Source organism: Hyla sarda, chromosome 3, assembly GCF_029499605.1.
Source record: "Hyla sarda isolate aHylSar1 chromosome 3, aHylSar1.hap1, whole genome shotgun sequence".
NCBI classification, from domain to species: domain Eukaryota; kingdom Metazoa; phylum Chordata; class Amphibia; order Anura; family Hylidae; genus Hyla; species Hyla sarda.
In genome coordinates, this window is record NC_079191.1 from 123855355 (window position 1) to 123868002 (window position 12648).

General features: G+C 38.2%; 1 protein-coding gene across 9 annotated transcripts in view; it reads left to right on the forward strand.

Moving 5' to 3' along the window:
- The window catches only part of MBNL1 (muscleblind like splicing regulator 1), a 235480-nt gene extending 226815 nt beyond the window's left edge, over positions 1–8665 (forward strand). For all 9 annotated transcript variants that reach the window (XM_056564979.1, XM_056564983.1, XM_056564977.1 and 6 more), the window contains one exon: positions 810–8665. The gene's annotated coding sequence lies outside the window, so the exon portion shown is untranslated. The remainder of the gene's footprint in view (positions 1–809) is intronic.
- Positions 8666–12648: the final 3983 nt, after the last annotated feature.

Sequence of the window (12648 nt, forward strand, 5' to 3'; positions counted from 1 at the left end):
AAATAAATTATTGGCAACTTTGATGCATACTGTAGTGAGCTGTGATGCATAAGGGAAGCAGTGATGTGTATACAGTACTGTCGATATAACCGTCTACTCACTACTTGTGCGTTTTCACCCGATCTTGCAAATCTTTAGTCCGTAATGTACTGTAGTATGTATTACATACACATTCACACCAAGCCAGGTGCTCTCTCCCCTGAGAACATCAAGTTAGCAGTAATGCATTCAGTACTGTATACATCACTGCTTAGTCTATACAGGAGCAGGGAGTCTGTAACAAACAGGAGCCCCTGCTCCTGTACATACATGCAGTAGCACCTTAAATTAAGAGTGCACCACCAAAACAGTTTTGTGACCTCTACGCCTGTGTGTGTCTGTATATGTGTGTATATATATATATATATATATATATATATATATATAGCATAAATGCACAAGTTAGTGTACAAGCAACAAAAAACACAATAGTTATCTTTAAAGACTCTATAATTTATGATTTACAGTAACACCTGTCAATACTGATTGCATTTCTGGGACATAGATTAGTGTATTGACTAGTGCATTAAGGAATATACATTAACATATTTATCCAACCATTTTACAGCTATTAGATGCCTGGACATTAATTCCTCTGTGAATTTTCATGTCAGCTGTGCTTTTCTTTTTCTACGATACTTCGTATATTTATAGAATTATGGTAACCAGGACTGGACTCTACTAGTAGTGTAATAAAATAATAATAATAACTTATCTGCTCACTTCTCACATCTTAACAATAACCATTTATGTATTGTCTTTCCTTACAGATTATGCTAAGGAAACAAGGAACTTGAAGAAAGTACAGGCCAAGGCCATTAGCCATAGTATGCATACAGTACAAAGAAACACAGCATTGCCCACAGTGACACATGTTCATCTTGCATGATGAGTGATGCCAAGATCAATATGGATCCCATTACACACATTACAGTCTATGATTTGTACATTTTTTTTTCTTGATATTTGTGCTAAAGTGGAATTTTGTTTTTAATTCTAATACAACATATCCTGTATTTTCTCACAGTGGTTTGCATTCATGCATCTCTTTGCAGAGGTGTAGCAAGACTTTCCTTTACTTGGGGGCAAAGATTACAATTTACACCCTAGACCTCTATCTAAATATTTTGGACAAGCAGAGTGGCTTGTTGACACTCTCCTGGCACTAAGCTACAGGGCACGTCCCCCACCACCACACCCTTTAAGCTACACATCTGTCTCTTAGTACTTGTCACTTGTGCATCTGATGTATGTTTTGCTTTCCAAATTGAAAATTCAGACTATGTTGTACTTGGTAATCTACAACGTATTGGTACGTCTTTAGACCAAGATTATTATTTGTAATGTTTTTTTTTTTTTTTTTCAAGGTTTACAAAATAACAAAAGGTGCACCTTGTCTAAATTGCCTTTGTAGCTGGGAGTATGCATGCCAGCTAGTTTTATAAGGATGATGTTTTCCTGTTCTAGATTGTAGGAGGTGACAAGAGGTCTGACACAGATGAATGTGCCAAGCAAACCACAGCTGTGTATGTTTTAAAGCACATTAAGGCTTTAAGTATGGTATTATTTGTGCCCATGAAGTGCCATTGACTGTACATCATTATAGAGTATTACTTTAACAGTGTTATTTTTTTGTATGCAGAAAAACCATATTGTCTATGTTACAATGGATCAGTCATAGGCACTATTCGATTTCCATAGCCAAAGCTCTCATAGAAATGAGTTTACCTGAACCAAACATGGGAAGTTGACATCATAGAAATGCCATCATTTTATGTGGTTTTAAACAAGCGCGCCAGAGAAAACAAAAGATGCCATAGTGGGTGGACTGGTATTGTGCTATGCACGATTGTTCACACAGATATGTTGCCTTCAAAATGCAGCTCACGGCAGTTTATGTAAAAAGAAAACAGAGCATAGCTTTTAAGAAATCCTTATTGTTTGCGACAGTAAGGGGAAGTCTTAGGGAATATTATGATACCGGCATCCTGGAACGGGTCAATTTAGTTCAAGCAACTGAATAAAATGTACTATTAAATTAATTTTCTGGAAAATAACATTAATAGGCTGTCCCTAGGATAGACATTTAATGTGCTAAGTGTGGGTGTCCAGCCAAAGCCCCTTTGTTCCACTGATTGTTTGGAGGCCCAAGGCAAAAGTCTCCCAATCACAGACAGATAACCGACTGTAAAACTATTGTTATATCCCTACAAAACCTGATCATTACACAGATAGATGAGACTTCATTCGCTCTACATTTTTTACAGTATACTAGGAAACATGATAGAATTAAGCACATATACTTCAGTTATTAGAAGCACCTTTAGGGATAATGCAATAATATTTCATAGCAGTCAGACCCACTGCAACAATGGAGAACAACAAGGGTGTTATCCAATGACCTGTGTCTGCTTCTCCGTAGGCAGGATACATACTGTCATTACTGGTTGCCTGCTTTCTGCTGAATGACACACAGGCAAAACAAATGGAATCTAAATTCTCCATTGCTGTCCATCTTTGTTTACCTGATTGCTCCTATTTATAAAGAAACCAATTGTGGTGGCACTATTGTATTTAAAGGGGTATTCCCATGTTAGAATGTTATGGCATATTAGTTTCAAACCTCCATTGTTCCTGAGAATAAAGGCAAGATCCCTTAAAGCATAACTGTAAAGTTAGATAAAAATGATTATAGTGCAGCAATGTGCACAATTATCATTTTTTTTTATTACCTTCATCTCCAATTCAACTTGTAAAAGGCTGTCTGGAGTGGACACTTATAACTATACATTAGATTATAGAACATCCTGCTCTGCCTCCACATTAGCTGTAGCCAGCATGAGAACCAGCATCATAGAAGTCGCTGGATACTGGGTTTTGTGTGCTGGACAGGTATGCTATGTAGACAGAATAATATGCTCTGTTTCATAATGCGTAGTTATGAGAGGCCAGGAACATGGACACTGGCTGCTCTGTATAACCATTTACAAGTTAAATTGGAAATTGGAGTAATTAAAAAAGTTCCTATTGTGCACATTGCTGCACTATAATCATGTTTATTCTAACTTTATAGTTATGCTTTTAGCTTACTCCCTGCTTAGTGGGACTACCTTACAAATGCTATGTAGGCAATTGGAACAAGGATCTATTCAAGTGAATCTGTCCTGTGTTTTAGTTTCCTTGTACACTGAGTGAATGAGACTATGATTTGTCAGGAAATGGCAACTGTGAAGAGGTCACATTGCTCAACTATTGCTGTTTCCCCTTCTGAAGATTGGTCTTGGTCTCAACACTCTGTGCATTACCATGTGCATTATCATAATTAGTTTACCTAATCATAATCTCTATGCTTAATGTTCCAGTTTGCACTTTTTACATAAAGACAAGAATCTATTCCATGCCAATAAATGTAAGTCTTTTGAATAAAATACAAAATGGACCCTTGTAAAACAATAAAAGGAACCAGTGTAAAGATATAGATGATAGATTTAGGAACAATTATTGCTGTGTAAAATATAATATGTATATGGAGATCATACAGAGATTTGTCACCAAATGCACTTACTCTATTATTAAATGCTGCTACTCCCAGCTCCTCCAACCAATTAATTTAGGGCTGTACTGTATATATGTACCGAAACTGAAAATATAATATTGTGGAGTATTCATTAAAGAATACTAGTATCTTACACCTAGTATGTACATTACATATGGTATGCACTAACCAGAATATAGAGAAACATTTAGAACTTTTATGATTGTATGTAAATATAGAGTCATATATAATATTTAGATATATACATTACTATAGAGTTAAATTGTATTTAAATGTAACCTTACCTGAAAGACTGGTCACTTGTATACATTCAACGATGGGCGATTTCTGTGATGTCAGAATACAAGCTAATACAGCAGTGGTATTCTAGTGAGGTTCAGTAAAAGTTTAGTAAACTCATGGCCAATTTTACCCTTTAGAAAAAAATAAATAATTACCTTTCTTAGAATGTGTGCATTTTTTCAGATTTAATGTGTAATATTTAAAATTTTTATATGTGAATGAACTTTGCATTTTGTTTGTGGATACACGTGCAATGCATTGGCTGGTTCAGTGGCCCTTAATTATAGGGTTAAGGCTTCTTTCACACTGACGTTTGTGCCCGTCATGTTACCAGCCGTTAGGAAGATAGCGAGAGAACAATTTGTGCATGACACGTCTTTTTCTCCCGCTATCTTCGGCCGCAATAACGGGAGTTCTAACAGACATTAAAGGAATCCCATTCAAGTGAATGGGATCCACTTTGCCCATTATAACTGTCGTTAGGCTCCGTTACAATAACGGACATTAATGGCAGACAAAGTAGGAAAAAAAGCCACATGCAACAGGACATAGGGGTTGTAGCTACAGATACAGGACTGTATAGTTACATATAGCGCCTCTAAGGACATAAGATAAAACATATTAAATATAGTATAGTGATCATAGACAAAACACCGTAGTTAAAATGAGTGTGAAAGTTATAATACACTTGTTGGATTAATAGGATACAGTTGAGCATATATTCTGAAGTATATCCTGAAAAATATAGCCTGAAAGTGAACAGACCCTAACAACTGATACCTTTGAGTAGAATTGATCTCATATATCTCCTGGATATAAACCTTAATATATCCGATTCAAGGGCTTTGCACCCCATGTGGACAGTGGCCTTGGAAAACTGTCGTAAAGCCCAAATAGTAGGTCTATACCATAGAATTTGAGTATGCATTCCTTTTCCATGATCCAGTCTATGCATTGCATTGCCTCCCAGCAAAACCAATATATTTTAACCTTGACAATGTTTTTCTCTTATCAAAATATTTAATGTAGTCTATTAAAGTATTCCATGAACTGTTCATTCATTTCATCCTATTACTGAGAACCTGCACATGGGATATCTTTGCATACAGATCTGGCTGCAGGACCCTCACAGATACTTATGATGGAGATACATGATATAACAATCACTTTAGGACATGATTATATATAGGACTGGAGAAGAAATGATTGTACTGTGCATCTTTTAAAGCCTTAGATTACATTATGGGTTATAACCCAAACCAATGTAATTTCAGTTGTGTTAAGAAAGTTTAAGTGACTTTGCATTTTATGATAATTATTACTTACATCATTGAATAGAACTTTTTTTTCTTGTTTAATTGTAATTTTTTATTTCATACATTTATTAGAATGTTTTCATTTTTATTGAAAGTTACATACTGTTTAGTTTGTAGTTTTTTTTCTGTTGACAGGTTTTACTGAAAACTTTTTCAAAATACAAAAAAAAAGAATAAAAATTAGTTTTCTTTTCTTCATACCATACTAAGTTCTGAATTTACATGTATTGTCATATAAGTGTTTGTATTATTGTTAACAAAATGATTTCTATTTTACTGACTTAATATTACAATGTAAGAATATCAGTCATTGTTAGTTTTCACTAAGAGAACAAAGACCTTTTGTATGGATATCTTCTATTATGTAATCATTAAAAGCAAGGTGTTATGTTGTTGCTGCGGCAACAATCCTGGCAGACAATTAAGTAATATTTTGATGAGTTATTTTGTTTGTAATTAGTTATGAAAATATAGATCCTAGTTATTAGAGTATAACTTTATTTTCTACTGTATCCATTTCAAATGTTAAGATATTGTTTGAATATTTTTGGAAATCCCTGAATATCAGGCCTTGTTATAAATAAGCTGCATAATCAATAAATCAAGGGACTTTTTTTTTTTTGTTGATAATCCAAATATTCAAAGTTTACGTAGCGAGTAAGAGTGTGCAAACTCTTGAGGGTGGATTATGCTGCAATTTTGCATGTCGGAAAGGATAGGGAGAAGTTGACTTTTTGCACTTCTGTATATAGTCAAAAAAGAGAGAAACATGTATTATAGTAAGATCTTATTTTGGATAAAAATGTCTATAATTACAAGGAGTTTTGTTAAAGCTTATAAAATGACAGGCTAAACAAAATTGCTTGCAAAGTGGCACAGAGTTAGCACTCCATAGCCCCCTAAAAAGGTTGCTTTGCTTTGTGTAAACAGCTTGTAGTTTGCCAGGATTTTTTTTAGCTGGACAGATTTACCATTATTCAGACATCATACAACTTAAAGATATAGACCCACTGGTCCATGTCTGCCTGAGCAGCATCACACAAGCAGCGCAGATACTTCAACCAATGGAAGGTAGTCATGGATCAAGTAATCCCATACATTACTCGAACAAACAACTGCATGTTTAAAAATATCACAGTCAATGAACTATATTAAGGGTATATAACTATTCAATTCAATTTCTGACAGTTCTGTAGTTTATCGTTCACAAGAGAAAAATTAAAAAAAAACTTTTTCACACACCTTAAAGTGCACCTGTCACCTAGACATAGGGGGTAAAGATATTTTATGGACTGAGATTGAGTCACCTCAATCTTTTTTTTTTTTATTGGTTGAGCATAAATTGTTATTGACAGAGCATAAAATTGATGAGCTCCATGCAAATTTCCGATGGTTGATCATGACATCACATGGTGCCAAAATAGGGGTCTCTGAGACTCATTTGTTGGATTTTCTAGAATGCTACTCATTTTTCATTGAAGTGGTTATTTGGGCTTTTAAAACTGAAAGCATAAAAGGGTATTCCGGCCGTTATACATCTTATCCCCTATCCAAAGGATAGGGGACAAGATGTATGATCGTGGGGGTCCCGCCGCTGGGGACCCCCGCAATCTGCCATTGCACACCCACCTTTGTGAGCTCTCTGCAGCCCTGGAGGCTCCCAGTGTGTAGAGTGACGACCATAGGGCCGAAGTATTGTGACGTTATGGATCCACCCTCATGTGATTTCACTTCCCGCCCCCTCAATGCAAGTCTGTGGGTGGAGGCGTGATGGTCGTCACACCACCCCCCGCAATCATACATCTTGGCGGGACTCCCACGATCATACACCAGGCATAAGATGTATTAGGGCCAGAGTACCCTATTAACCTCAAAATAGGCCATCAATATTAGACTCATCTACTTGCCATTCAGTTGTTTGAAAAGGACTCTGCAGCCTCATATATTCATATTTGGACATACCATGGTTTTTGTAGCACCTATTCTAAGTATTGGAGATGTGTCCCATTCGCTTGGATATGATACAGCTTTAATACCTACAGTTTCACAGAAACTACAAAAAGTATGAGGTTTACTAGTACAAGAACATGTAAAAATGTAGAGGCTGCAGTACTTGCTCGAGCATAGCAGCCTTTTAAAGGGGTTTTCTGGGCTAATATGATCAATGGCCTATCTTTAGGGATACCCAACACCCCAGCTGATCAGCAGTTTGGGGCCAGAAGCAGTTGACCTCTTTCACAGAGTAGTGCTAGTGCTGCATTACTGAATCTGATCTCTCATTGACTTGAAGGGAAGCTCAGCTGCAGTTACGAGGAGCCATCACTGGACTGTGAATGGAGCCACCTGCCCTATTCACTGTGTATTGCGGCCGCCAAACAGCCAGGATTTCAGTATATGCAGTGGAATAGTGATTGATGGTATATCCTGAGAATAGACCATTAATTCTACTATGGTGGTAAACCCCTTTAAAACAGCTTATCGGCAGGGATGCTGAGAGACAAACCGCAAAAGATCTAGTATTCTGAGGATAGGCTATCAGTTTTCAAAGCCTAGATAATCAGTTCAAACTCTTATTAAATCTTAAAGGGGCTTTGCCATCAGACAATATCATTTTTTTTTTTTTTTTATATAGCCCCTATGGCGATTAGCTGATCAGCAAATGCAGCAGCTGAAAGCCTTGACAATAACATGTTTTTTGCAGTGACTTCTTCAGAGGAAACACTGTTTTCCATGTAGCTTATTTAGTTAAATGAGTCACCATGCAATATATATTGTATGTATTGTAAATCCTCCACAGCAGGAGCCACTTTGTAGAGGCTTTCCATTCAAGCTTATGGAGAAGGTAAGAGCCTAAGAGAACTTCCTCCTAGTACAAAATATGGAAAGGTTTTGTCCGAAAGACTTTAACCCCTTTAAAACATCAATAAACCACATTCTCATATTGGTTCAGTCCACAAAATAGAAGCCTCCATTGTGTTTCTGTGAAATGTACACTTTATATTCATTAGCAGGCAAAACAAACAGCGCACATTAGCCGTAGTAGTAGTGTGATTTTTATTTTATAATTGCTTTAATTTGTTCTTTTAGCAGATGATTTGTATATACGTAAAAAATTGTACTCACCAAACAGTATATTGTTGTAAACCAAAGCTAAAATTTATTATTGTTATTATAATAATTATTGTTATTAATATTATTGGACCATTTTTATTACCCAGACGTCACACTGGCAAAAACCTAAGTTGCACTTAAATTAAATTGTTAGACTCTTCATCTGCTAGAAGGACAGATGTGCTTGATTTTGCAGTTGTATAACCACAGACTTACTTTTTGCTTGTAGTTGCTGAAACCTATGTACTCTGTCTTCGGCTGCAGTTTTTTATGGTTATTTTATTTTTACTGCTAATAGTTGATCATGTTGTATGAAAATAAAGTGAAATTGCCCTAATAAAATTAACCTTTATGGAGTTGGTTTTCTGTGTTTGTGGAATTTTTTGAGCTGAAGAGATTGTACAGATTACAATATGGCATAATTATGGATTCTTTACACTTCGAGGATGTCCACTCAGTTTTTTTTTTTTTTTTAGATATGACACAAAGTAACGTTTTGACAGACTTTGAACAGACTTTGCATAAACCAATAATATAAGTGGATATAAGAAACTTGTATCTTATTACAGATAAATCTTTTCAGACTCCTTCCCACCTCCCCCTTCCGTTCTAAACTCATAAATTACTTCTGCTCAAATTTGTCTTGGGATTGATCAGCATGCTGAGGGATTAAGCTGACATACCCATAAAGGTCTAGGAAGATTGTAGGGGGTGAAGTTTGTTGAAGAGTCAGACAGAGACAGGCAGGGACACAGGCTACTGTTATAAATAATGATAAATATATGCCAGCTTACCCTACTCAGTACTGTTCTAAAATGCCCTCCTTGCTGCCACTTCTGTTGAGGTTGTGCTAAAGATATAGGGGAACAGGATTTCTGTTTCTGTGCAGCATATAGGAGCCATCATAAAAGCTAGGCTTCACCCTCAGAGATAACTAATAATTTAAAAAAAATAGAAAGGTTTCTTGAAGAGCAGTTGACAGATCAGCTTTGCAGTATGGAGCATTGTCATGGACCCAATGTTCTAATTTCTTCTATAAATTTTCAATTGGCTTGAGATCCAGATTGCTTATTAGCCATGTCATTGAGTTTACATGCCTTTAACACTTTTCTTTTTGGCAAAATACGTCATCATCCCAAACCAATTATTATTATTTTTTTTTATGAAATTGGAAAAGAGTCCAAAATGTCCATTGACTTTTCAGGTAATGATTGTCTTCTCCTTCAATTCCTTCAGTACTTTACCTGACATGCAAGCCATATTATAAATGAGTAAGAAATGGTACACCTCTGACACCTCTGTGTGTGTCAGGAACTGTCCAGAGCAACATAGATTTGCTACGGGGATTTTCTCCTGCTCTGGACAGTTCCTGAAGGACAAATATTTTTTAATAGAAGTAATTTACAAATCTGTTTAACTTTCTGGCACCAGTTGATTTAAAAAAAAAAAAAATGCTTTCCTCCGGAGTACCCCTTTAATTATTTAAAAGCTTAGTCAAAAGCGGCATAGATAAATATTTAATAAGGCTCATGTAAACATTGGTATGCAATGGTAATTGTAGGCACAAAAATCACAAAAATATTGAGATAGTTATGGAAATGATCAATGCTCTCTTTGCATAGTCCATGGAAAAAATGTGCACTTTGATTTATATTTAATGTAAAGGCAACATTGCAAAACAACACATGGGACATTATTGTATCAGCTGCTAAGAGAAAAACTTTCCCTCAGAATGACTTAGTCTATGTTTATTTAAACAGCATGTATCATCAATTTCTACTATGCAAACAACATAGGTAATGCACACAACTAATGAACAGTGCTTGCAGTTAGGCCATGTTCACACAGCTGAAAATGTGCAGAATTCACAGGCAGGCTTTCCGCACATTTGAGTGTTCCAGCAGGCACTAGGACCATTCGGAAATGCGCCATAACAAAGACGGAAATGCATTTCCAAGCAGAATCTGCAGTAAGAATAAACATGTGACACGGAAATTCTGTCATGTGCACAGTGTAGCAGAATCCAATTGAAAACAATGGGACTCTGCTTCAGCAGAATTTACAAGTGGAATATTCCCATGGAATTCTGCTCAGAAAGTCCACCATGTGAATAGAGCCTTAGGTTCCATGTACACTGCGAAAGATACTAAGAAAGTATAGACAGTCAAAGTATGCAGCACATTTAGAACATTGGCTTATATTGTTTAAAAACCTGGCTTATATTTTTATTCGCATTCACACCATCTACAGTAGAGTTCGCATTTGAAAAGTTATGCTCATTATCAAGCAAGGCTAGCAGGTGTCAGCAAACTACTCCAGATTTTTGCTTCAGCAAGTTTAAGTTTTCTCCTCTCTATTAAGTAGCCTAAGGGCTGGCTTGGGGCAACACTCTGATAAGACACCTAGCCCTAGATACAGAGAGTAACCTGACTGTAGTGCAGGGGTGGATCAAGAGTCTAGTCTTGGGAGTATCACTATCACTATTGTGCGGTGGCCACCATGCCCACTCTCTTAGACTTGCATTGAGGGGGCGTGGTGTGACATCACAAGGGGTGTGGTTGTGACGTCACAACCCCCGCAGCCCGCACCCAGAGTTCGGAACAGAATGTTCAGAACGCTGGGGCAGTGGAGTACCCCTTTAAGTATGCACCATAGTTCCACCACAACAGGTAGACGGCATAGTTCCTCCACAGTAGGTAGGCAGCATCGTTCACGCACACTAGGTAGGCAGCATAGTTCCCCCACATTAGGTTGGCAGTATAGTTTCCCCACACTAGGTTTTCAGCATCTTTCCCCCACATTAGTTTGTCAGCATAATCCCCCCACATTAGGTTGGCAGCATAGTTCCCTCGAATTAGGTTGGCAGCATAGTCCCCCCACATTAGGTTGGCAGCATAGTTCCCCCACATTAGGTAGGCAGCATAGTCTCCCCACATTAGGTTGTCAGCATTGTTTTCCCACATTAAGTTGTCAGCATAGTTCCCCCCACCTTAGGCTGGCAGTATAGTTCCCCCCACATGAGGCTGGCAATATAGTTCCCCCCACATTAGGCTGGCAGTATAGATCCCCCGACATTAGGCTGGCAGTATAGTCCCCCCCACATTAGGTTGTCAGCATAGTTCCCCCACATTAGGCTGACAGAATAGTATCCCCCCACATTAGGTTGGCAGTATAGTTGTCCAACATTAGGTTGGCAGGATAGTTGTCCAACATCAGGTTGGCAGTATAGTTCCCCCCACATTAGGTTGGCAGTACAGTCCTCCCACATTAGGTTGGCAGTATAGTTTCCCCCACATTAGGTTGGCAGTATAGTTCTCCCACATTAGGATGGCAGTATTGTTCCCCTACATTAGGTTGGCAGTATAGTTTCCTTCACATTAGGTTGTAGTTCCCCCACATTAGGTTGGCAATATAGTTCCTCCACATTAGCCTGGCAGTATAGTTACCCGACATTAGGTTGGCAGTATAGTTCCTCCCACATTAGGTTGGCAGTATAGTTCCCCCCACATTAGGTTGGCAGTATAGTTCTCCCACATTAGGTTAGCAGTATTGTTCCCCTACATTAGGTTGGCAGTATAGTTTCCCTCACATTAGGTTGTAGTTCCCCCACATTAGGTTAGCAATATAGTTCCCCCACATTAGGCTGGCAGTATAATTACCCCCCACATTAGGTTGGCAGTATAGTTGTCCAACATTAGGTTGGCAGTATAGTTGTCCAACATCAGGTTGGCAGCATAGTTCCCCCCACATTAGGTTGGCAGTACAGTCCTCCCACATTAGGTTGGCAGTATAGTTTCACCCACATTAGGTTGGCAGTAATGTTCCCCCACATTAGGTTGGCAGCATAGTTCCCCCACGTTAGGTTAGCAGTATAGTTCCCCCACATTAGGTTGGCAGTTTAGTTCCCCCACATTAGGTTGGCAGTATAATTCCCCCACATTAGGTTGGCAGTATAGTCCCCCCACATTAGGTTGGCAAAATAGTTCCCCCACATTAGGTTGACAGGTTGACAGTAGGGCTGCCATCATACATTTTGGGGCTTCTTACACAGCTTAGGCCTTGGCCCCCTGGACACTCCTCACAGTACTGCCAATTGCACATATCACATTGCTACCCCCCCCTGTGCACTTTTATCCCCTCCCCCCTTGATCAACTCCCAGTGCTACATCATTTGCCCCCCCTCCTCTGATACCCCAGTGGCACTTTATTTGTATCCTCTGATCCCCCCTGCCACTTTATTTCCCCCCTCTGATCCCCTTGCCACTTTATTCCCCCCCCCTCCCACACTTTATTTCTCCACTTCTGATCCCATCCTGCCTCCATATTGACACTAAGCTGGCCAGT